The 24,697-nt window shown below is 44.7% G+C and overlaps 1 protein-coding gene across 1 annotated transcript in view; it reads right to left on the reverse strand.

Annotated features, from left to right (window-relative positions):
• The window catches only part of Smap2 (small ArfGAP2), a 52,324-nt gene that overhangs the window by 18,003 nt on the left and 9,624 nt on the right, over positions 1–24,697 (reverse strand). The window lies entirely within an intron of this gene.

Below are 24,697 nucleotides of genomic sequence, written 5' to 3' on the forward strand. Positions count from 1 at the left end.
ACATTTCTGCTAAAACCAAATTGGAGAGATTTTATGGCAATTACCTTTTTGTTGACTTTATTCATTCCTGTGGATCAACATTTGGTTTGCAGCTTAAACTTGAGTGTACAGTACAGAGGTTCGCAGGACAGTCACACCACGACAGTGGTCACCACTCTGATTCCAGAACAGTTTTAGCATTCAAATCCTAAACCTAGTAGCAGGTACTCTGCACCTCCCTCCCCACCAACCCTTTGCTCCCGGTCCCTTGCAGTCAACCACACATCTATTTCCTGCCTAGGACTTGCCAGTTTGACATCTCATACACATGGAACTATGCAATGTTCAGACATAGGGCAGGTTTTGAGTGTCTAATCAGCGCTAAAATGCACGTTACAGCACTTTGTTACTTGTATGAAGAAAACTCCCAGGAGAGTGGTGGAAGCCTGGCCCCTGGCCTCGTACACCAGCAGTGGGCAACACTGTGAAGGTGACGGACCTGCACTCAGCTTTCTTCCTAGGAAAAAGGATATGCACACTGCAGGCCAGCCCAGACTCATGCTGAAATAGAAACCCTGTTACCCTCTCCTCTCCTCCGGCCTATAAAATATGCATCCACATTAACCTAACAGGATCCTCTCCCCTGGGCTGATGTCCCTACTTTACCCAACTACAGAATTATCTAGATTCAGAACTGTCAAATAATGCAATACTTGAATGCTTATTGGTACAAAGGGAAATTTCAAACGTGAATTTTAGAAAACTGTTACAGAATCTCCAATGCCCTGACAGTCCTCTTCTCTGGAAAGTCCCCAGATTACTTCTCATAATTTTATATGGGAAAAGGGGGGGCTTTTATATGACAAATGCCAAGGACTGACTGAAAGTATGACATAGTTCCTTCTCCATCGTTCCTCAGAAACTTATGGCATAAATTAAGCACAGTATCAAAATTAGAGGTTGCGGTGAAGTGTTGAATGAAGCCAATACTGCTGACTTTCTACAGAGATTAGCAGGCCCTGTGCTTGGAATAAAACTCCAATTCTCTGGGAATCAGACAGCTAACTGTCCAGCCTATGAACAGTTTTTTAAAAAATATAATCTCAGGAATTGTGTGTGTGTGTGTGTGTGTGTGATTTTTTGAGACAGAGTTTCTCTGTGTAACCCTGGCTGTTCTGGAACTTGTTTTGTAGACCACGCTGGACTCTTGACAGCAGTCTTAATGAACAGATGCCAGAGTCCTGCAGGAACTCTTAGAAATCTGAACCATAATTATTATTAAAAAGATATAATTTTGATTCAGGTAAAGTTCATTATGGCAAACCACAGCACAGAAGGCGCAAGTCCTCCTAGTCACCACGAGAGGGCGCCCTCTGCTTGGCTTTTACTGCTATTAATTTCATAGGCTCAGGTTTATATTCTAAAAGATCTTCAGTCTCTCCAGACCCCTAGCAGACTGCAGTTTCCCACAGACTAACAGACACACAGTGACTCATATACTTGTTTCTGGTGGTGGGGTAGCATACAGATGCAAAATTAAAGAGCTAAGCCAGTGTGAATGAGGTTTGTCAGGTTCTGAATTCCTGTATTTATGAAAGGTTTTCAGAGCTGCCAGAGGATCTTTAAGATTTTAAATGGGACAAGATATCAATATTTCATGCTTCTTTGGCATTTTTCCTGTGTTCTAGATTCTAAAGTCTTGAAATCAAAATAGTTAAAATGGGGCTGGTGATACCACATCAGGTAAAGGACTTGCCACCAGAGGCTGGTGACCTGAGCAGGGACCCACACGTTGGAAGGAGAGAACGGCCTACACACACACACACACACACACACACACACACACACACACACACACACACGCACGCACACCGCCACTCATACACAACAAATTAATAAACAGAATAAAAAATTTGGAAAGAAGTTAGCTATAGACTATTAGGCTACCTGCTTCCTGGGTCTAAGTTGAGAGAAGCAGTTCCAGCCATCTAAGACACTAGCACCACTGTGGGATTTCTCCAGCCACTCTCAGTATTAAGTCTTTCTGACCCCGAGTCTACACACTTGGAAAGTGCCTCAGAGCAGAAATACAGGCAAATGCTTATAATAAGCACCCAGATGAGAGCCTTTTCTTCCTCTCAACCCCCACAGTCTGCCCACCTGGCATCCCTCCCTCATCTTCCCAGTGACATAGTGACAATTCCCATTCTTCCTCCCTCAGTCTCTTTCTCCCTCCCTCCCTGCACCTGAGTCTGAGCCAATGACCCCGTGCCTTCCAGGCCAGAGCTCACCTAAACTGCCCACAGCCTGAGCTCTCTGTCAGTTTTGAGCAACTAGACTTATTGGTCGCCAGCTGCATAACCCATAAAAGATCACGAAATCAGGGAAAAGACAAAAGTTACTCATGGGCTAGGAGTGGAGCTCAGGGGTAAAGCACTTGCCTGGTATGCTAGACTTTAGGTTCAGGCCTCAACACTCTCCCCCAACTTATATGGCGGGAAATGTAGGGAAGAGGTATAGTTACTAAAAGTATAATCTGTGAACGCAGAAAAGACTTGCGTTGAAAGCAACTCCATTAGTAGTCACCCATATGGCCTTCAGAAATGAATACTTCCCAGGCCTCAGTTTCCCCATCTATAAAATGTGTGCAATAACATCTACCTCCAACTGCCTAGAACAGAGAGGAGTAATAATAACAACTGCATATAAAAACGTGGTAAAAGATGGGCAGTGGTGGCACACACCTGTAATCCCAGCACTTAGAAGGCAGAGGCAGGTGGATCTCTGTGAGCAAGGCTACACACAGAGAAACCCTGTCTCCAGGGAAAAGAAAGAAAGAAAGGAAGGAAGGAAGGAAGAAAGAAAGAGAGAGAGAAAGAAAGGAACATGGTACAGAATGAGGATTCTAGAACACATTTCCCATTCATCTCCACTCAATGGACAGCCGACTGATTGACACGTGTATCCCAAAACTATACAATACTACAGAATGCTAGGGGTTGGTGGTTTGTTCTGCTTTCCCCCATTTGAGACAAGAGTTTACCATGTAGCCCTGCTTGGCCTCAGATTTGTAGCAACCCTTCTCTGTTTCTGCAGTGTTACAGGCACATACAAGACCTGGCTTCCTCCACCCCACTTATTTTTAAATAAAATTTATTGTATTTTATGATATAAATGATTATTGTAAAATACATGAAAATGGTTACTAGTGGAATGGACTCAGTTTCAGTGTTCCAAGAAACACAAAATTGCAAACAACTTTATTTCTTCCAAAATAGTCTTAAATATATTATCTAAACCTCCACTGGCTGCAATCCTCTGCTATGCAATCCTTGCCCTTATGCCAGCACGTGCCCCCACCCACACAGATGGTCCACACTGCCAGCCTGGGTGGTGGGTGCTCAGATTCCACAGTGTTTGACACCATTGCAGCAAAGCCAGCCTGCTTACATCTGGTGTCCCTGCAATTGGTCATGGCAAGGAGAAAATACAAAGACATCATCCTGAAATTCAGCATGGAAAGATGATGCAAAGCAATAATCTCAATAATTTTGAAAGCAAAGGAGTAAAAGGTGATACAAACACACAGTGAGTGTGGGCACAAGGACAGGGTCACAGCTGCTAAGCACACTCAACAGGAGCTAAAGCTCAAACTCTGTAATGAAGAACACATGAAAATGAAGGAAGCATGTAGATTTGGTTGATCAAAATTTTTAAAATGAAGCACAGAAAGTATCCACCTAGTATGGAAAATTCTGTGCTTGTATTGACTAACTGCACACATTCTGATACCTTAGGGCTGGTGGCTCCATATGTGAAATGGGGAGCATGCAAGCAATGTCCAGCTTACAGTCCACTCTGGGCAGCATTACATACTTGCTGGCACAAGGACACTGTGTAATTTAAATGCTGATTTCTGTATCTCCATATCTGTTGCAAGCCTTATTCTGAGAATCTCATGTCTCAATGTTGTATAAACTCTGTTCCTCAATTGTCCCCTTGTATGCCAACAAAGCAACTTACAGCCAGTCACTGAGCAGAGTGGAGAATGGGGCAGGATTTCCTGCTAGGTAGGGGAGGAGGAATTACAAGGGGAAGCAGGGGACTCAGACACGGGCAGAGGTGCAGGAGAGATGAAGATGATTCAGCTGGAGCAAAGAAATAACTAAAAAGCAAGTAACTTGGGGAATTTGGCAAAGATAAAGTCAGGATAGCATAGAGGGTTAAGAACAGACTTAAACTACTCAAGATTGTGTTGTAAAGCCATGTGTTGATAGCCTGGTTAAGAGAAATACAGTTATATAAAAATAACCATAACACATACTGAAAACTGCTGCAGCCTTACTGCTACTCGCCTTGTTACTAACAGGTGCGAGAGGAGCAAGAATCTCTTCATCTTCATGTAAGCCCTATTCAGTGTACCCAGAAACTTAACAGTATCCATCAATTTCTTTTTAAAAAAAGATTTATTTTCATTTTATGCGTATGAGCGTTTTGCCTGCATGTATTTAAGTATACTGCATGTGTGCCTGGTGCCTGTGGCGGTCAGAAGAGGGTGCCCTATTCCCTGGGGCCCATGTTAGGGATGGTTGTAATTCACCATATGGGTTCTGGGAACTAAACCCCAGTTCGCTGCAAACACAATTAAGTGCTCCTAACCACTAAATCATCTCTCCAGTGCCCTCCCTTTTTTAAAGACAGGGTGTCTTTGCCACCACAAATAATCTTAAGCTCTCTGTGTAGTTAAGGAAGCTTCCCAAGTGCTGGCAACGTAGGTGTACAGGCCACACCAGGTTTTATGTGGCACTGTACACCACACCAGGCCTTTGCGCCCGCTGGACAAGCACTCCATTACCTGAACTACATCCTCTGCCCCGGAAGCTGTCCATTTCCTCCTAGACCATTTCATCTCTGGCCTGCAAGCACTCATTCTCCCAGCATTATTTATGGACTGTCTAGGCCCAGGGGCTGGGGATACCCTGGCGCCTGACACAGACTAGACAAGCGCTCTATCTCTGAGCTACACCACCAGACCAAAACCTAATTGGGCCCAGACTCCCACCAGAATAATGTCTAAAATACAGGTCTGTACAAGTCAGATTTCTGACTATTGTCTTCCATGGAGTTTCCTACACAAAAGTAAAAATGTAAACTGGTATGAATTTCATGTGCATGCATGAGTGAGCACACACATGAGCATGCGTGTGCACATACACTCATACACATAAATCAAAAATTTTAAAACAACAAAAATTTTTAAAAATATTTATTTATTTATTACATATACAGTGCTTTGCCTGCAGGCCAGAAGAGGGCATCAGATCTCATTACAGATGGTTGTGAGCCACCATGTGGTTGCTGGGAACTGAACTCAGGACCTTTGGAAAAGCAGACAGTGCTCTTATCCTCTGAGCCATCTCTCCAGCCCAACAAAATTCTTAACATAGTCTCTAAGGATCTTTTAATTTACTATTACTTTGTTGCTGTTGTTGTTATTTTTGAGACAGATCTTGTTACACAGCCCTTGCTGGCCTGGTAGTTGCTGTGGAAACCAGGCTGGCTTTGAGATTATGGCATTCCTCCTTCCTTGGTTTCTTGAGTCCTGAGATCAGAGGTGTGTCCCAAGTACCGGGCCTCCAAGGTCTTGTGTGTCCACCCATGCCTAGACACAACCCCAGCTCCCTTTCACGTCCTCAAGGCACCAGCCTGTCCTGTCTGAAGGCCTTCTACATGCTGTTGCCAAGGCCTAAACAGCTCTTTCCTCAACCACCAGCCTCCACTGTAGCCTAACCAACGTCCACATGTGCAGCTGTTTCCACATAAAATGTTTTCTGCCTAGTGTTCAGAGTACAACTCGGCAGCAGAGTGCTCTGTGGGGTGTGGTGGAGCACACTTTTGATCCCATCGAAAAGGTAGAGGTGGATCACTGTGAGTTCGAGGCCAGCCTGGTCTACAAAGCAAGTCTAGGACAGCCAAGGCTACACAGAGAAACCTTGTCTCGAGAAAAAAGAAAAAAAAGAAAGAAAGAAAGAAAGAAAGAAAAGGCAGAGGTATGTGGATCTCTGGAAGTTCAAGGCCAGCCTGGTCTACATAGTTAAAGAACAGAGCTACATTTGACCCCACCTCAAAAACAAAAAGAAAGAAAAAGGAAAGAAGAGCACTACTTCTATGATATACTGATTTTAAAATTCAGTTTTAAAACAGCTTATATGAACCCATTCTAATACTGTGAACATATGACTATTAAGGAAAGGTGTCTAAGCAGATAAGTAAATAAAAATACTATCAACATTATATCTGAGAAGTGGGATTAGTTTTTGTTTTGTTTTGTTTTGAATTTGGCCCATCTCTTTTTTGCTGCCTATCAGTGAAGGAGACAGTAGTTTCCAGCATGCAGAGAACTCAGTCACAGGCGAGGATGAGCTACCTCTGATGAGACATCAAAGCACTTCACCCAGGAGTAGATGGTGGTTGTAACGCACTCAGGGAAGAACTTTCTAATAATCAAGGTTGTGTGAAAACAAATGCAGCATGTCCAGAAACAGTGAAGTCCCACTGGGGGCAGAGGCTAGACACCAGCTCTTGGGAACTCCAGCAAGTGCTCCTGTGTACTGAAGTCGGTGAGCCGTGAGCGGTGAGGCTTCACGTCTGTGCGCTGCTAGGGGTGATGAGGATGTGGACGACTTTCCCAGTGATGAGAGCTACAGCTTGAGTCCCATGAATGCTCGGCCAGGGCCTACCACTGAGTTTTATCCCCAGCACTGCCGGTGAATTTGGGGGGTGGGGGGTCCTTTCCTATGTTGGTCCCTTGCTTGTCATTGTCTATCAGGAACATGACAACTTAGGAGTGATTTATTTTGGCCCATCGGTTCAGGGTTTAGGTCATCGCAGTGGTTAGGGGGAGAGGGGTTGCCTGCATAGAGAGCTTCCCTTCTGAGTGCACAGCGTGGGGACGAGGCTACACACACAGGGTCTCCCCTCTTCAGTTATCGTCTCCAAGCTTACTAATCTCCTAGCTAGTCCATTCAGACTGACAAGATTAACTCCATGCTTCTTGAGTAGCACTCAGTGATTTTAAAAATGCCATGTGAGAGTGTAGAACGGCTCAGCAGATAGGCACTTGTTGCTAAGTCTGAGGAGGAACCCACAGGATGGAAGGAGAGAGCTATTGTCTTCTATCTCCATAGGCATGTCTTGGCTTGTGTGCACTTACATGTACAGTGTGTCTGTGTGTGTGAACAAGATAAGTAAATGAAAATGCCAAACAAAATAATCAAATTATAGACATAATTGTTAATGAGACTAAAACAGCCAAATTCAGTTCATGAGCCTGGAATTGGCACTGAGAACTGGAATAAATGTAGTAATGTCTTGGTTTGGTTTTGTTACCCTGACACACGCCCAGACATATCTGGGAAGAGGGAACCTTAACTGAGAAAATGCCCCCAATAAGACTGGCCTGTAGGTAAGTCTGTGGGACATTTTCTTGATTAATGGTTGATGTGGGAAATTAAGTAGGGCTGCAAGAGGTATGTTGACCAGCCTGCTTTTATTTATTCAGAAAACCATCCATCTAGTTCCCTATTCCAAAATAAAAGTAAGCACTAACTTCTGTAAACTCAGCAGTTTAAGGAACCCTGACACTAAAATAAGGCTTGCTCAATCAAGCTCTGCTCTAAGAATGAGAAGCCCGGTCCCTCTCTGCCATCTTGCAAGAATGTTTGTCTGTCAAACAGAGACATGGTCCATATGCACAAAGCTTTAAAAAAAAAAAAAAAAAGTAGATACTAAACTTCCTAAATGTCTAAGACAAAGAAAATGGAAACTGAGGTCACTTAAGGGATGAAGGAGTATTCACTACACTAAGGAGTTAAAAAGTTAGACGTGCAGGGGCTGGAGAGATGGCTCAGCAGTTAAGAGCACTGGCTGTTCTTCCACAGGACTCAGGTTCAAGTTCCAGCACCCAGATGTCAGCTCACAACTGTCTGTTAACTCCAGCTCTGGAAGACTTGACACCTTCATGCATGCATACATGCAAGCAAAACACCAATACACATAAAATAAAAATAAAAATAAATCATTAAAAAAGTCAGAATTACAAAGAACCTTGGATGTTACTAAGCCCAGCTTCCCACTGGATGCAGTGGGTTTTAACCTGTGGGTCATGACCCCTTTGGGTCAAACAACCCTTTCATAGGAGTTGTATATCAGATATCCTGAATATCAGATGTTTTTTAATATCATCAGATATTTGCATTATAATTAATAACAGCAGCAAAGTTACAGTTATAAAGTAGTAACGAAACTATTTTATGGTTAGCGGTCACCACAACATGAGGGCCGCAGTATTAAGAAGGCTGAGAAGCACTGCTTCAGATGATACCTGGCTCTGAAATAAGTTGGGGACATCTCACAAGGCAGCTAGTTCTACTTTTCAATGGCACAGGCTGTTACAGAGGGCTTGCTCAGGGTGGGCTCCACTCATCTGTCTGGACCACTTCCATCTACCAGAGCTTGCTCTTTACTCCTCCTCGATTTACATAAAATGTGTGAGACAAAGGTCAAGGCTTCTTATAGTCAACCAAATTACAAGCTAGCTGAATCAACTTAATCAAGGCGATCGATCCATCAGGGAGAACAGATGGCGCAGTGGACGTGCTATGACTTCAGTGAAGGTGTGAAACAACCTCACCTCTATCAGGGAGCCAGGAAAAGGAGGTTAACGAAACAGAACACTGCTGAGTTCTCATTGACGAAATGATAAGTCAGTGTAAACCTATGCCTGTTCCAGCAGCCAACAGGGCTTTTCTTAAAACACACAAAAACTTTTACCGTCAAGAAATCAACTGAGGTCTGGGGCAAGAAAAGAAGGATTCTTAGTCTTTCTCAAGTGGCAGCCTTCCTTACAGGCTAGGAAGCTCCCTTGACTTTCCTCAGCTCCAGGCAAGAAAGGGGCACAAAAGGAAATAACAGTGAAAAACATAAAAGGATTGCAGAAAGAAACACAAGTCCAAAGCAATCTAACAGCCAAAGTTCCACGAGCTATCACTGGAATTTCCTGTGAATCCTAGGAAAGCCAGTATTTGCTCTGAACTAGTGCAGGACCATGTTTGTACATGTCTGAAGTTATCTGCCTGGTCTCTGCAATCCACAGAGCTAAAGATAAGTGTTATCTGCACTGTGCTGCTTGACTTTAAGACGATTCAATTCTTTGAGAGTTAATTTCCTTGCCTAGATTAGATTATCTCGACAATCTAGCTCTTTTGAAAGATAGTTACAATGCCTCTAAAATTCATTAAACTGCTAGGTCTCAAGTGTGGTCCTATAATACCAGCTATTTGCAATCCTGTAATCCCAGCCACTGAGGTGGATTGAAAATTCAAGGGCTGCCTGAATAGCTTAGCTTGACAACGTCTTAAAATAAAAAATAAAAATAATAATAATTGTAGAGGACACTTTGTGTATTGTATGGATGCATTGCCTGTCAATTAAAAAACCTATAGCCTATAGGAAAGGGTAAAATAGAAGGTGGGACATCCAGCAAGCAGAAAGGATTCTGGGATAGAGCTAGGCATGAGGGAGATTCGCCCAGGAAGATGTAAAGAGGGCAGACACATGTACCAGAGCAGAGGTAACCAGCCATGTGGCAGAATGTAGATTAATATAAATGGGTTATTTTACATTATGGGCTAGCCAGAGAAGAGCCTAGGTATATGGCCTAGGTATTTGTAAGTATATTTTGAGTTTCATGAGTCATTATTCCAGGATCTTGGGGCCAGGAGGAACACCACACACCCTGCAACAAGTACTGACAGATTTTAAGGAGATGGCGCACGGGTAGAGTGCTTGCCTAGAAGGCTGAGGTCCTGAGAGGAATCTCTAGCACAAACACCCAATAAAGTCCTAAAACACAGCACCAACAAAACATTAAAGACTAACCCAGGCAGTGGGGGGTGCACACCTTTAATCCCAGCACTCAAAAGGCAGAGGCAGGCAGAGCTCTGTGAGTTCGAAGCTAGCCTGGTCTACAGAAGGAGTTCCAGAACAGCCAGGGTTAGAAAGTGAAATCCTGTCTCAAAAACCAAAACCAAACACTTAAAGTACTTAATTTTCAAAAACATTAGCTCTATATCAGTCTTATATCCCTGACTTATTATTTCTCGGTAAATAGGATTTAGTGTAGATTAGGTTGTATAGGATGATAATTAGTATATATACTTATTGATGCTTCTGGTGGAATCCACCAGTTGGTACCATTTTTTTACTCAAATGTAGTCCTCAGACTTCAAGAAGGAAAGGGCAAGGTCCTAGTTTGCATTTTTGTTGGTGCTGAAAAGGACATCCTACAAGGTATGGCTGATGGCCATTCTATTCAGAGATTATGTACCTGGATCCCCACTGTCAACTAAGCATGGCATAAATTCTCCCATGGCCTGGGCCTTTCTTACCACCCTTCTTCTCATTTCTATATCCCAACAGTGGCATCACTTTCTCTCAGACTGTGCCAGCTGGCATGCTCCTGCTGCAGAGGAGCCCCAGAGGGTAAGCCCTACCCACAGGCAACTCAGGCATTTTTCTGATTTTGTGACAGAACTCATCAGGCAGCGGGCTTCCTGGGTGTGGCGAGGTACTGATCCCAACAAGAGCTTCCTAACCACCACAGAAACCCACAGCTATTCATGTGGGAATGCCATGGTAACTTGTGTGTGTGCATGCAATTTTCATGTCAGTAATGCTGTAATTAAAAAAAAATGCATAAGGCTTTGGGCTTAACCCCCTGAAACAAAGGAAAAAGAAAGCCTGTCAAGCTGGGTGGCCATGCGTGGCTGTGGCAGTGCTGTTTAAACCTTGGGACAAGGCCCACGTCCCTTGGCACTTCCCTGGGAAATTCTGGTATGTGCTGCTATAAAGTTTTTGTTTTTAAATAAAGAACAGACATGATTTAAGGAAAGAGGCAAAAGTTGGTCAAAAGACTTCCTGTCTGTGTTGAAGGATCTTGTGAAGTCAGTGAGACTGGATGAATTGCTCAACCAAGGAAGCCCCAAAACTACTTTCAGCAGCGACTTGTCTTCTAAACTTAGAAACCACTGGATACAGTAGAATTTGATTTTTGGTTTGTTTTTTTTTGTTGTTTTTGTTTTTAAGACAGGTTTTATGTAGCACTGGCTGTCCTGGAGCTCACAGAGGTCTGACTGTCTCTGCCTCCCCAGTTCTGGGATCAAAGATGTGTGCCACAATGCCCAGAAAATATGGTAAAACTTAATTAAAGGGCCGGACATAGATTTCTGTCCTTGAAATCTCAGTTCTCAAGAGACTGGAGCAGAAGAACTGTGACTTTAGGTCAGGTCGGGCCAAACAGCAAGACCTTGTCTTTAAAACCAGGCAAAAGAAGAGAAACACTAAAGACAGTAAACTTTAAACAGGCCCAGCCCTTCACTTGAGCACACTCTTTTTAAAAGGAATAAAAGCAAGACCCATGCACAGGGCACACACAGGCAAGACCCATGCACAGGACACACACAGGCAATACCCATGCACAGGGCACACACAAGGCAAGACCCATGGACAGGACACACAGGCAAGACCCATGCACAGGACACACAGGCAAGAGCCATGCACAGGACATACACAGGCAAGACCCATGCATAGAACACACAGGCAAGAGCCATGCACAGGGCACACAGGCAAGAGCCATGCACAGGACACACACACACACACACACACACACACACACACACACATCATGCACAGGGCACACACACAGGCAAGAGCCATGCACAGGGCACACACACAGGCAAGACCCATGCACAGGACACACACAGGCAAGAGCCATGCACAGGACACACACAGGCAAGACCCATGCACAGGACACACACAGGCAAGAGCCATGCACAGGACACACACAGGCAAGACCCATGCACAGGGCACACACAGGCAAGAGGATTATAACAAGTTCAAGGTCAAGATTTGTCCAAGCCGGGCAAAGCTAACAGATCTTGTCTCAAAAACAGGCAAACAGAAGTGAACCCCTAAATTTTCACTTAATGCAGTGATAGGAGAGACCTCGTCACTCAAAAATGCCTCAAAAGCCCTTCATTCCCCGGAGACTGACATCAGAACACTGACAAGTGGCACAGCCATGAAGAAGTTTCAAGGGGACTAATGGATGGTGAACTTGAAACAGCCACCGTTGGAGCAGGTTGCACTACCATCCCCAAGAAATAAAGAGTATAGGAACTGAATAACAACACCTGAGCATGTGGAAAGAACCTTAACACATGAGCCAACTAGGCTGTAAATGAAAGAAAAAAGGCCCTGACTGAATTTGTGCTGAAGGTGAAGTCCGCCTGCTGTTCTTGGAGCTGCCTAAGTGGTTGATGGAAATTTGGGATTAGAAAGAGGGTGAATCAGGAGGAAAAGAACCTGGGCTGGAGTCAGTGCAGACACTCCCTGATGCCATGGGCTGAAACTGGCTGAAGATCCTCCCAGAAGCCTTTAGGAGGCCACTCTCTCTGCATCCTTTTGTGACGCCCGGGCCCCAGCTGCTTCCCCCAGGAACTCTTTCTCCTTTGACTTCCACAGCCTCTCCTGGGCACTCATCCACAGTTGTTCCACTATTGGGTTTTATTTTAATTCATTAATTATGTCAGTTCCTCGAGGTAAGAAAACTTTCTATTTAGATAACTCTTAAAAACCTAAGCCATCATCTGGGTGGTGGCACCACATGTCTTTAATCCCAGCACTCAGGAGGCAGAGACAGGTGGATCTCTGTGAGTTTGAGGACAGCCTGGTCTACAGAGTTCCAGGACAGCCAAGGCCATACAAAGAAACCACATCAACAAAAACAAAAACCAAAGCCAGAGCTGGGGAAATGGCTCAGAGAGTAAAGTATTTGCTGTGTAGGTGTGATGATGACCTGAGTTTGAATCCCCAGAACCTATGAAAGGTGGGGTGCAGTGGAGTGCATGGGTACTCCCACTGTTCCTATAGCAAGATGGGAGGTGGAGACAGGAGAATCCCTGGAAGTTCACAGGCCAGTTAGCTTGGTGTCTGCAAGGTAAACAGGATACTCTCCCTCAAACAGTGTGGAAGGCAAGGACCAACTCCAGAGGTTGACCTCTGACTTTCAAGAATGTACCACAGCATGCACACACCCATGCATGTGTGTGCACTTGTTCTCTCTCTCTCTCTCTCTCTCTCTCTCTCTCTCTCTCTCTCTCTCTCTCTCTCTCTCTCTCTCTCACACACACACACACACACACACACACACACCATACACAGAAAATAAATAAATAAGCTTAAACCAGATGACTGCAATTCTAGCATTTGTGGGGTAGAAACAGGATCAAGAATTCAAGGCCAGCTTGGGCTACATGAAACCTTGAAGAAAACAATGCATACAACAGAGCTGGATAGACAGCTCAGTGTGAAGAATTCGTGCAGAGGACATGAGTTCAGTTCTGAGGGATCCATCACCCTCTTCTGGATTCTGTGGACACCAGGTATGCATGCAGTACACTTAGAAAAATGCAGGCAGAATACTCACTTAAATACACATTTAAATAATATCTTATTGATTACTTGGGAATTTCACATCATGAACCCTGATCACATTCGCTTCTCAGTCCTCATAGGTCTGTCCCTCAACCCTTGTGACCCCCCCAAAAAAAAAGAATCACAAGAAGAAAAAAAGTCCAATTTGTGTTGCCCATATATTCCCTAGATCACCAGAGCATAGTCAAACTCCTGGCGGCCAGCCCCTTAAAAAAAAACTGAGTCCTTCCCCACTGCACCCCTGCCAGAAGCCATCGACCGTGGAGAGCTACACCTCAGTATCCTCATCACAATGTTTTAGAGTTCTCTTCAACGGCTCTCTCTCTAGACTGTTACTTTTTTTTTTTTAATTTTTTTTACAAATAAAATAGCAAAAAATAAAAAACAAATGAAAGCCTAGTCGGAATACTTTTGTGAAAATGACCTTCTTCATAGAGGAATGGTACAAAGTTAAACATGCCACATAGATGTCTATAATGTTCCCTGTCCCCTGGCTAGCCCACAATAGTTTGGCTCTAGTTAATTCCCTCTATACAAAGACCTCGCTTAAGCATTTATGAATAAGCTACAAGAGGGGTGGCTGAGACATGCTTCTCTGCAAAGGGGAAGGGGAAATAAAAAATAGCTGCTTTCATTGGGGCAGGAAGGAGGTTAGTTCATGAGCAGCCAAACAGCGAGACTATCTCAGTGCAAATGATTGTTCGGCTTGAAGGCTCAGCTGGACTAGAAGCAAAGCCTGCCAGAAGCCCAGGACAGGGACTAACACAGGCTGAAGTGTCAGAGTCATGGCGCTGGGGCCCCAGTGCATCCCTGTGAGGATTGCTCCTGAACACTGACTGCACAACCATGCAGTCTGTATCTGATCTGACCGGGTGAAAAGTGAATCTAAAGAAAGTCAGTGGGAGCAAATTCAAAGTCATTCCTAAACTGCCATTTTATAGCAACAGGTAACAGGTAGAAAAGTTTGGCCTAGCCAGGCAGTGGTGGTGCACACCTTTAATCCCAGCACTCAGGTGGCAGAGGCACATGGATTTCTGAGTTTGAGGCCAGCCTGGTCTACAGAGAAAGTTCCAGATAGCCGCGGCTACACCTGTGTTGAAAAACAAAACAACAATAACAAACAAAAAAAAAGAAAGAAAGAAAAGTTTGACTTCTTGAGACCAATACCTCTTGAAATCTCATACATTTCCATCACTATTTCAAGAAACAGCAGTAGGCTGATAGGAATTGGTTCTTGCAAGGGGTTGCTAGCAGCTGAACATGTGCAAGTACGGCAAGTTCAGACCTGTAAATGTGACCTTACAAAGCACTTGTCATAATTAAGCTATGTTTCTAGTGTTCATGACCTCACTTAAGTCATGGAGCTAACTTGGTTTGCCAGGAGTCACTGTCTTCCCTTCTGGGGACATTCAATACTCTGGTGACCTTTAGATTAAGTCGGGTTAAAATTGTTCTCATTGTAACTAATAATTAGTATCTACCCATATCCTTAAAAACAAACAAACACCACAACACAAACAGGGTATAGCGTTATATGTCTTTAATCCCTGAACTTTGGAGGCAAAAGCAGGTGGATTTAAAAAAAAAAAAGGAGGGGTCAGCCAGGTGGTGGTGGCCCACACCTTTAATCCCAGCACTTGGGAGGCAGTGGCAGGTGAATTTCTAAATTCAAGGACGGCCTGATCTATAGAGTGGATTCCAGGACAGCCAGGCCACAAAGCTACCCTGTCTCAGGGAGAGAGAAAAGGAAAGAAGCAGGGGTGGGGGGGCTAGTCCTGAAAATATACGCATAAGTAACATTATACAAACTAAGCAATCATGAACTTGAAAGGGAGTAAGGAAGGGTATAGGGTTTCCTTGGAGGAAAAGGAAGGAAGAAATGACACCATTATATTAGTCTCAAAAACAAAAACAAAACAAACAAACAAACAAACCCAGAAAATGCAAAAAGAGCATGCCCACTGGGAGGGAAGCATTGGAGAAGGATGACATGGAAACTGACTCCTGAGGTGCTCCTCATCCTCTATCCATAGGACAGATTCCTCTCCATCGACCCATGACAAAGACGAGTTGACTTCTTTCCTGAAGGACTAACTGTCAGAGCACTGGATGCTCACACAAGACCTGGTCCTGACCCATGATTCACACTGCTGACTTGGGGACAGTCTCTGCAAGGAAATGCCTTCATGCATGTTGTCACTACCTCAACCAACCACTAACAGCAGACTGAGTAAGCAGATGAGTAGGGAGGGATGACTTTCAAGTGGTTATGCAGGTTAGCTCAGCCACCCCTCACAACCGAGTGCTAGCACTCCCTGCACAGATAAGCCCTGAATACAAGCTAGCTGACAGAACAGGTAATAAGCCACAGAGAAACAACATAAAAGTTGACAGTAAAACCTACCCACATCCAAAGAGTTGAACTCCTGTCCCTCTGGACCTATAGTTCCCAACCAAAGCGCTTTCTCCTTTAGGGGGAAAGCGGATGTCTCTGGAAATTTTAAGATTTATTCATTTATTATTTGCACAGTATTCGGCCTGCATATGAGCCGGAAGAGTGCACCAGAGCTCATTATAGATGGTTGTGAGCCACCATGTGGTTGCTGTGAGTTGAACTCAGGACCTTTGGGAGAGCAAGCAGTGCTCTTAACCTCTGAGCCATCTCTCCAGCCCTTGTCTCTGGAAGTTTTGACGGTCAGCACTGACAGGAGGTGAAGATGTGCTAGGCACCTTGAGGCCGAGGAGTGCTGATAAATGCCTGAAAAGCACAGGGCACTCCCCACAAGGAATTACCAAAATGTCAGTAGTGCTGAGGTCAAGAGATGAAATCAGTCGTAAGCCTTTAGTTTGAAACAGGCAAGATAGAAAAACAGGCCAATTCTGCAGAAAAGTTTTCTCTTGTTCAGTGATACACAGCTGTCTAGAGTCGAGTTATAGCTTGACAGGTGCTCTATAGGCCCACGTGTCAAAAGCCTGGTCCCAGAGTGGCACGCCTGGGAGGTGATGTAGCATTTAAGCAGGGCGGGGGGGGGGGGGGGGGGTGTCTTGTGAGAAGTCTTCAAATCACTATGTGTCTGCCATCAGAGAGGGCTGTGAGACCTTAGTCTCATCTTCTTCATTGTTTCCTGGTTTTGCCAAACAAGGTGCTGCAGCCATATGTACTGTCTTTGTCATGGATGGGCCCTCCAGAACCATGAACCAAAACAAAGTTTTCTCCTTTAAAAAAAAAATGGACTTAACTACTTCATGTGTATGTGGTTTTGCCTGCATGCATGTCTGTGCACCCCGTGCACGCCTGGTGCCCATGAAGGCCAGAAGAGGGTGTCAGATCCCCTGGAACTGTAGTTACAGACGGCTGGGTGTAAGCTGCCATTTGGGTGCTAGGAACTGAACCTGAGACCTCTGAAAAAACAGACAACGCTCTTAACTCCCCCTGCCCCCGCCCAAGCCTTTTCTCTTTTTTAGATAATTGCCTTGGGTTTCTTATAGTGACAGAAGGCTGACTGATACGAATATGCAATTCTAAAAGGGAAAGAACATTAGAGATTTTCCAGTTCAAGCACAGTCAGAGAAACTGAGCCTCCAAGAGTTCAAGTTCATTAAAGAAATGACCATCAGTTGAGCTGGGATTAGAATCGTCTTTACCTACCTCTAAAATGGTAGCTGTTCAACAACAGTCACTAAATTAATACCTCACTCTTTAGGTGTGTGGTTTTTCTTAAATTTTTTAAGATATATTTATTTATTTATTATGCATACAGTGTTGTATCTGCATGTACACCTGCAGGCCAGAAGAGGGCATCAGATCACATTATAGATGGTTGTGAGCCACCATGTGGTTGCTGGGAATTGAACTCAGGACCTCTGGGAGAGCAGTCAGTGCTCTTAACCTCTGAGCCATCTCTCCAGCCCAGGTGTGGTTTTTTTTCTTTCTTTCTTTTTGTTTTTTTTTTTTTTTTTTTTTCTTTTTACTATAACATGATTGTGCAGACAGGAAACGTAGCATCTGAGACTGAGTGTGAAGACATACTTGTGTCTTTCCGTCTACACCCCTCTGCTTCCTCAAAAGGAAGTCTGGAAGGGGAGATGTGACATACTGGATCTCAGGACCGAGCAACTAGGCAAGAGAGGTCTCAGCTGTTCCCTGCAAAGCACAGGCTTTTCACCCAGGCAGCAGCTCCATACCAAACCTTCTGAGCCAACAGATGAGCTCCGTGACCCAAAAGGAGCACAGCAGCTTTCCCCACAGAGGAGACCCAATAATAGCCAACCACGGAAAAGCAGTGCCATTTACCTAAATCACAACCATATCCAGACAAGTCAGACAGCTTTGATTTCTGAACAAACAGCAGCATAGAAATTAATTCTGACATCAAAGCACAAACAGTTCATCCAGTGGCATGCTGAATGTTAGTCACCAAAACAGCCCTGCCCAAAGGGAGGAGATCACAAGGCGGAGGGCTTGTCCTTTCACAGAGACGGCCATCATGGTGTTTCAAAGCCAGGCATATCAGAAGCAAGGCTGAGATCTACATATGGAAAGATCTGTCACGGGGAAGGGCAAAGATGCCACCTTACAGAAAGAGCTCTGCACAGAGATCTGTATGCAGAGACCAGAACAGGACTCTAGGAAAATAATCACAGCTTCCAAGGAGCCAAGGAAAGGTTCTTCAATTAACTGAACCTGTTCTAGTGGGGATAAAGAAAGCTTCTAGAACTGCTGTAAGGATATTATTAATTCCACCAGATTGGTGTCTAAATATTTACTCCCATCCCACAAAAGGGCTAAAGGGCTGCTATTTCAGCCTCCAGTTTCAACCCCTTGGTACATCTTCCCCCAGATTATGTGTCACACTGAAACCTCTGACAGCGGGCAAGGGATCAGCTGTGTAACTGGCTCCAGCCTTCATGGGGCACAGATGCCAGGAACACACAAATGAAATGCTGCAAAGAGGCAATTACCACAAAACAGCCACGTGAGTCACCTCTCATCTTCCTAGAATGTCACAGGTCTTCACTTCCTGAGTCAAAAGTGTGAAGGGGACTGTCACAACCAAAAGGCGAATATGATCTGAACACATAATAGCAGGAAAAAAATGCTACCTGTGCTGGGCACAGAGACACTGCCAGACAGTGTGCACCAGCTATGCACACACAGAGACACAGTCTTTTGTCTTTGTTTATAGTCTAAGAAAATCCTTGCTTTAAAAAAAAAAAAAAAAATTGGAGCAATTATTTTTCCCTTTTTAGCAAAGTAGGACCTCTAACCTGCCTTCCCAGTGGATAGGTTTGAGTGATGGAAGACTGTGTGGACACCTACGGGGCTAATCATGGTGTGACAATACTTTCCCAACAGGTAGAGTATGGTGTGCTGGCCCATCCTGCTGTGAGGTGACACACAAAGCTGCAGCCCAAGTCCCCAGCTCTCCACCCTTTTCCTCAACAAGTCTATAGCAGTGGAGCCTTTCAGAATGACAGCCCTGCAGGAAAACCATCCCCAAGTGGTTCCAACCCAGGAGATGGCACCCAGCTTTTTTGAATTAGAGAGCCCATAACTGATCAGGGCTAAACACATAAACAACTTATCAGTCTAACAGTGCACTCTCATCTGTAATGACAAAGACTGAAAACCCAAATGGCCAGCATTTAGTGTTATGTAAAAGATGACATATTCCCATGACAGAGTATGTTTTTAAAAATAAACAAACAAACAGAGGTATTTACATGTTTTTAATGCCATGAAAATACCCATGACAAATGTTAAATGAGACAATAATATCATAAAAATTAATGGAGTACAAACTCAAGTAAATAATGAGCAGTGAGAATTCTGGGAACTATCATCTGTGTGATTGTTTTTCATACATTCCAATTATTTTATCATGAATATGGGTAAGTGCCACGGTCAGAAAAGATGGCGGCTCACAGCTCTGCTTTTAAAGACAACAGCTTCTAATGCTTAGAAAATAAGCATCCCTCCCTACTCCACAAATGTCCTACGATTAAATAAAAAACAAAAACCCTGCTCCAGGAGTCTGTTCCTATGGCAACAAGTCTTCCCCTCCCCCTTAAATACAGGAGCAGTTTAATGAAATGAGGGTCTATTGTCGCTCTGCCACAATGTAGCTCCTCACTTGTGCTGAGCCGCTTCTGCTCAGACAAGGCTCAGAAGCAAGGAGGATGCTCAGGGAACTACAGTGCACCCCCACCCCAGTTCCAAAGCTTCATTTAAAGATGGCCCTCACTCTCTTGGATGAGCTGGGTACACACAGCACCCCACTACAGAAAAGACCTTTTCTTAGATTTCCCCCGTCTGCAGCAGTTCCTCTTGCCAAATGCCCCATGCCCACTTTCAGAGTGACAAAGCCGAGCCCTGTGCCAAACAGCTACTCTGAGTAAACACACTTTCAGGCCAGCATGAGAGCCTGACTGAATCTTTTTAATTTTTTTCTTTATCAAGTCTGCTGTCACACTGAAAGTGGTTTCCAACAGCTCCACTGCTTATAGCTTGGTAAGGATGGGGGTGGGGGGAGGAGAGCCATCCTTGCTAGCTCTCTTCTAAAGATTTGCGTCAGTTATCACATGAGCTAAGTATGAACAGCAACAGAAAGACCCGGAGGCTACAGACTGAGACCTCTCTCAAGCTGCATAGAAAGTTCTCGTAAGAAATGCTTTTTCAAAAGCATAAAACTGCAGGGCTCAGTGGCACACACCTTTAATCCCAGCATCTGGAGGAGACAGAGGCAGGTAGATCTCTTAGTTTGAGGCCAACGCGATCTACAAAGAGAGCTCCAGGGCTACACAGAGAAACCCTGTACCCAAAACAAAACAGAAAAACAGTATCAGAACTAAAACAACTGTCAACGCAAAGCTAAAACCATGAGAGAACTCATTTCTAAATCTACACATTGGGGGACTTCCAGTCAGGTAAGAAAAGAGGAAGAAGTTAAAAGCAACGTCAAGCTGTGTGCACTTGGGGCAACCGAGGTGAATGAGGCAACACAGCAGGATTCACACAGGACCCCACAGCTACAGATGGATATCTGGGGAGAGGCTGCGGACTTATGGGCTAGCCTTCACTAGCCACTGATGCAAAAGACAGCGTGCTAGTTGATTTTTGTCAACTTGACACAAACTAGAGTTGTGTGGCAGGAGGGAACTTGAATTGAGGAAATGCCTGTTGGGTTGGTTTTTGTTTGGTTGTTTTTCTTTCTTTTCTTTTTTTTCTTTCTTTTTTTTTTTTTTTCTCTTTTCTTTTTTGTTGTTGTTGTTGTCTTTCGAGACAGGATTTCTCTATTCTGGACTCGCTTTGTAGGCCAGGCTGGCCTCGAATTCATAGAGATCCACCTGTCTCTGCCTCCCTGAGTCCTAGGATTAAAGGCAGGCACCACCACTGCCCAGCTTGGGCTATTTTCTTGATTGTAGATTGATGTTCCTCGGCCCAGCCCACTGTGGGCAGTGCCACCTCTGGGCAGGTGGTCCAGGAAAGCATAAGAAAAAAAGGTAGCTGACTGTGAGCCTGAAAGCAAGTCAGGAAGCACCTTTCCTCGGGCCTTGCCTCTGCCCCTGCTGAGTTCCAGGTGACTTCCTCAATGATGAGAAATGTAAAGCAGATCAGCCCTGTCCTTCCCAAGCTGCTTTCGGCCCGTCGGTGTTTATCACAGCAACAGAGAGCAAACTAAGAGAAACAGCTCTGGAAGAAAGGAAAGGGAAAGATGCTTTTCTTGCTAGTCACTACACAGGGACACAATTATGCCCAGCAGTGCAGTCTCCCTCCCTCACGAGTCCTGTGCACCACAAAAGAAAAAAAAATCAACAAAATCTTTCTGCAGGTGGACTTGTGATACCTAGTATGTCTTTAAACTGTACTCTCTACGTATCTAAAACCAACCTGGGATGCAAAAACTGTTCAAGGTCTCTGTTTATTGTCAGTAGGAACAATGGAAAATCCTATTCCTCTGCAAGCCACAGGTTAGGGAGTGGGATTGATTCCAGGGCAGGTTACAGCCACACGAGTGGGAGCATGGGGAAGGTGGAGAGTTGACAAACTGAACACAACCCCACAGCAACCTTACGCTGCCGGATGGCCACAGCTGAAGGTGAGTTTGGCTCATCTCTAGGGCTTTCCAGTGGGGAAGGACCTGCCGTTCAGCCATCAATGGACCAGCGTTCATAAAGCCTGTGGGGAGACACAGGACCCAGAAGAACAGGGTAGGGAAGGAGAAAGTTGAGAAAGGGAATAGTCAAACACAGTAAGAAATCATTACAATTACAAAACATGACATTTTACAAAGGCATAGATGCGCCTTTAAGATGTACCTTTAAAGACAAGTAGTCTGGCTGAAAAGAACTCATAGTCGAGGGAAAAGTCAAATATTTCAAATAGCAAATTACAAAGCCAGCTGCCGCCGTGCATGCCTGTAGGTCCTGTGCTTCACGGGTGGGCACGGCATGATCGAGAGGACAAGGCGCCCTCAGTTACCTAGGGAGTTCAAGGCCAGCCAGAAGCACGTGAGGCTCTGTCTCTACTTCCTTACAATTATTTACTTACTTATTTAATTAAAAGCTAAGCCAGGCATGGTGGCTCACTCAAGTGATGCTACCACTTAGGTGGCTCAGGTAAGCAGACTGCCACAAGTTTAAGGCCAGCCTGGGCCACACAGTGAGTTCAGGACAGTCAGAACTACATGGCAAGGCCATGTCTAAAAAGCAAGTAAATAAAAACCCAAATTGCATTTAATTGTATCTGTGAATTACAAGAATGTCTGTCAAGAGGAAATTAATTTTTCAGAGAAAAGTAAAAAAACAATGAAACCCATGTGATTTTCATAGTTGGTGACAACTTAAACTATGATGGTCCCTTAATCTGTGCAAAGTAACAGCCCAAAACAAACATGCTCACATTGAGCCCAATCCTTTTGCTGGCCTAGTTCCACCAAAGCCATTAACGTGTCAGAGCCCAAATGCAGGTGACCTGATTGACAAAAAAAGCACTTCTAGAAAGTGCTGAACCGGAATCACCTAACACAAACGCTTTTATAATCAGGAAGAAAATAAGCAGCCATAGCTTGGCAAGCCTTGCCTTTAGAGAGTGCAGTGGCATTCCCTGCAAGACTATATACTTTTCAGGTTTAGTGCAGCAGAAAATAGATCTAGTGATGCCATTTCCACCCCCGGCCCCCAGACAGGGGTTCTCTGTGCAGCTTTGGCTGTCCTGAAACTTGCTCTGTAGACCAGGCTGACCTCAAACTCACAAAGAGTGATGTCACCTTTTCCACTCAGTACTAAGGTTCTTGGGAGACACCAGCCCCCAGACCCCCACCCCTCACCCAACAAGCCTAGCTAAAGAGGTGCCATGGCACAAGGAAAATTAACCCTACTGCAAATACCAGAATTGGAAGGGTGGGAACTTATTTTCTGAGTAACCAAATGATAAACTGATAGACAGCTCCTGGTGGCAAGCAATCGTCAAGCAGTTTCAAGCTGTCACACAACCTGACAGACTATGACTTACTGTCTCAGTACTTCTTCAGCAATAGTGAGGATCCTTTAGAAGCATATGAGGCAGATTCTACCAAAACCCCCTTGCTGTCTCTTGTCCACATTTACCTGAAAGACTTTTGCATCCCTCATCCCTAATAACTAAGGGGGAAAGATCACATCTAGTAGGTGTTTTCGGGCCTTGCTGGTGTCAGTGCTTGGTGCCATCCGAATTGTCTATCGCAGGGAACTAACTGCATTCCCAGCCTCCCTTGTCAAATGATTTCTGTACAAGTTCCCTCAGGGAGAGTCTAGTAAAGATAAATGGCAGAGGGGGGAAGAAATCAGAGTTCTCTTATTTGGCCGAGGCTCCAGCTGCTACCAGACAATCCCTCTTGCTGTGCTCTGGATCTTACCACATGGCTTCCAGCACTTTCTAATTTCCTCAGGTGCAAGGTAGCTCCTGGATACCACGAAGGCTTGGGTGTCTCAGCAGCCACTTAGCTGTACTCAATTCCATGACCACCTGGTTCCCTAACTGGTCCTTGACTGAGGAAACCTTGTAAGAGGTATGTCAAACATGTTTTTAAGATTTTTTTTTTAATAAAAAATTTTTTTTATCCAGATGTCCTGTAAAAACTTTTCTCCTAGTAAAAAAATCAAAATATGAGCCAGGTGTGGTGCACCACCACGCAGTGCAATCCCAGAGCTCTGGGAGGCAGAGGCAGGTGGATCTCTATGAGTTCGAGGCTAGCTTGGTCTACAAAGTGAGTCCAGGAGAGCCAAGGCTACACAAAGAAACCATGTCTCAAAAAACCAAAAATCAGAAGAAAGGAAAAACAAACTACATACAGAAGACAAAATCCACACGTGCATCGTTCACTGATTGGCTTCGGCAGACCTTACCAAACCCTGTCACTGCTTGGAAGATAAGTGAGCAGAGCCCTTGTCCTTGTCCTTGTGGGGTTACATCCTAGTGGACACTTCACATGTGGCAAATCACAATCTGAGAGGCTAACTCTGCGCTGGGGATGTAGTGCTAGTCCTGAGTTCTTGCCTAACAGGAATGAAGCTCTGGGTTCGATCCTAGCATCATGGACGTCAGGTGTGGTGGCAATTGCCTATAATCCGAGCACTGGGCAAGTGGAGGTTAAAAGATCAGAAATTAGAGGTCATCGCCAGCTACATGCTGAATTCCAGGGTAACGTGGGAAACAGCAGATCCTGTCTCTGAAAATAAAAATAAAAATAAAAGGAGGAGGAGGAGGAGAAAGAGGGAAGGAAGGGGGAAAAAAGCGATCTGAGCTGGGAGCGCTGGGTCTAGTGGCACAGGCCTGTAACCCCAATAATTTAAGAGGCTGAGGCGGGCTGAATACCTTTAAACCCTGCAGTTGGGAGGCAGAGGCTGGCGGATCTTTGTGAGTTCGAGGCCAGCCGTCTACAAAGCACGTCCATGCACAGCCAAGGCTGCACAGAGAAACTTTGTCTCATAAAACCCGAGAGAGAGAGAGACAGAGAGACAGAGACAGAGAGACAGAGTCACAGAGACCCAGAGACACAGAGACACAGAGACAGAGACACAGAGACAGAGAGACAGAGACTAGAAGTTCAAAGTTCAAACCAACCTGGGCAACTATCTCAAAAAGTTTGAAAAGGGGCTGGGTGTGGAGACCCATTATTGTATC

This window comes from Acomys russatus, chromosome 29 (assembly GCF_903995435.1).
Source record: "Acomys russatus chromosome 29, mAcoRus1.1, whole genome shotgun sequence".
Taxonomy (NCBI): Eukaryota; Metazoa; Chordata; class Mammalia; order Rodentia; family Muridae; genus Acomys; species Acomys russatus.